Below are 2010 nucleotides of genomic sequence, written 5' to 3'. Positions count from 1 at the left end.
AGCTCTTTAGGTTTGGTTTAAAAACACACACATAGTTGCCGGGAGGTTTATAATGTTGTATTCCGTGCACTGCTCTGAAAGCGTTCTTCAAGAGCCAGCCAGCCCTTAAAAACAGTACTCAGTCCACAAGGCAGTCAGAAAGAGTTAAATTAGGTGGGGTAGATAGGACTCCTCCATTACATCAAAAGCATATGACATTCAGCAGCAACTGGGAGCATGTTGTCCTCTTTACAACTAATTTTATCAGAAGAGTTTAAGAAGGCGGACATTGTACGACCATCAAGTGCATTTAAAAGTGCCATGTTTTTGTGCTAATCTGACTCCCCTGAATGACCTAGCTAGTGAACGAGCCACCAGGCAAATCAAGCCTGCAAGAAAGGGAGCCAGTATTCAAATTACCATGTTATTGTCTGACCCACAGAATTTATTTTCAACATAAACATATAACCTCAATATGAGATGTCTAACTAAAGCAAGCGCCACCAAGACCAAGACAGCATCTCCTCTTCTAAGGTTTAGGTTCTGCCCCGAATTCTTGATACATGGAATAGCCCATACCAAGAGCCGTCGCTCCCACAACAAAGCCTTGGGCTGCCACGCGCACGTGGATCAGGTGAACAGACATTTAGTATTGCCCCTGCTCTTCAATCTATATATATAATCCATATGCAGCGATTGCTGCAAAACCTGCCATTGCAATGGGGACAAATGGTGCCTCTCTAGCTTTTCGGATAAGTTTAGATCCCTGATCTTCATCATATGAAGAAAGAGGAACATCTGTGTCACCTGACATAGTGATTGAAGCATCTTCAGACAATGACAAGATGTCGCAGGCTCCAATCGGCTTCTCTCTAGATTATTTTAAAAAGGCATTGCTTTCCCCTTGGTTTAGTGAAGCTGCAAGTAATAGAAAGCCCAGCCTGAACTGCTTCAAGAATAAGGAAAATATCGTCTCTCTCCCATCATAAGAGAGTCAGCGATGGGGCCACTCCAGGGCTGGGTCACTCATGGCTCGGTGATGTCACCAGGGCCCCGGTTCTCTCTGTCTCCGCCATTGCCAACATGATGCCCTGTCCTCTGGTAGCTTCATTGTTGCCGGGGGGGGTGGGGCGCAGCCATCCCAGGAATCACACTGGACAAAAAAACAAGGTCCAGTGCATGAGATGAGGGTGTCCTGCTTTCTAGCTTTCCATCAGGAAAGAAATCCTCCCAGTAACATGCCAGCAGATTCCCCTCCACGTCGTGGGTGAGATCCTGGTCACGAGCCCATCCCTAAACCCACCCCTGGTGACGTGGCCATGAGAATATTCAGGACTTAGCCTTGAGCTGAGCTCACAATGGGGTCACTTTTCCAGCGGGGAGAAATGAGGGTTCTGTTGACAAGGAAGCAGGAGAGAATGGACAGGGTAATCAACGCCTACTGTCAGCCCTGTCCCTGAAGTTGTGTTCTCTTCCTACCTTCTTGAGCACCTGTGCCACACTAAACACCATTAATTTCAGATATATAGGCAAGACACAGTTTGCAAAGGGAGAATGGAACAGTCTGTGGGGTGGGGGGTGGGATTTAACACTGTGACTCAGAAAGGAGGTGGGAGACGTGCTTATGGATCAGAGACGCGGGTTACTGAGTAGGTCACACTAACTGACACACCACCATTTCCTACCCAACTGAATTAAGATCAGATGTCCAAGAGGTACGAGCCTCGAGAACCAAAGATGAGCTTCAGGCCATATAGAAGCTTGGACATTTCCTGTTTCCCCTGGGATTTTTATGTTGGTGATACAGAGCTGTAGAATTTGCCATCAATTCACTGACTTGGGCGGTCATTATCAGGATGTACGGCTGCTGTGTAGAACAAAAAAAAAATTGGGCTCATTGAAACATCCCCCGGGAGGCTAGCAGAGTAGACCAAAATGTACGTGGTGCTTTTATAGAAATGATCTCACTTGAGTATTCCTGTCCTATCTTCTATCTCACTAATTATAGCAAACATTCGAGTACTAATTACG

At 46.3% G+C, this 2010-nt stretch overlaps 1 pseudogene; it reads right to left on the bottom strand.

The window, feature by feature from the left end:
- Positions 1-508: 508 nt before the first annotated feature.
- LOC112402646 (HIG1 domain family member 1A, mitochondrial pseudogene) lies at positions 509-817 on the bottom strand (annotated as a pseudogene).
- Positions 818-2010: the final 1193 nt, after the last annotated feature.

The sequence above is a fragment of the Neophocaena asiaeorientalis genome, unplaced genomic scaffold (assembly GCF_003031525.2).
Source record: "Neophocaena asiaeorientalis asiaeorientalis breed wild unplaced genomic scaffold, Neophocaena_asiaeorientalis_V1.1 scaffold44, whole genome shotgun sequence".
In the NCBI taxonomy this organism is placed as follows: domain Eukaryota; kingdom Metazoa; phylum Chordata; class Mammalia; order Artiodactyla; family Phocoenidae; genus Neophocaena; species Neophocaena asiaeorientalis.
The sequence above is the reverse complement of the archived record's forward strand: the minus strand, read 5'-3'. Positions and strand labels throughout refer to the sequence as shown.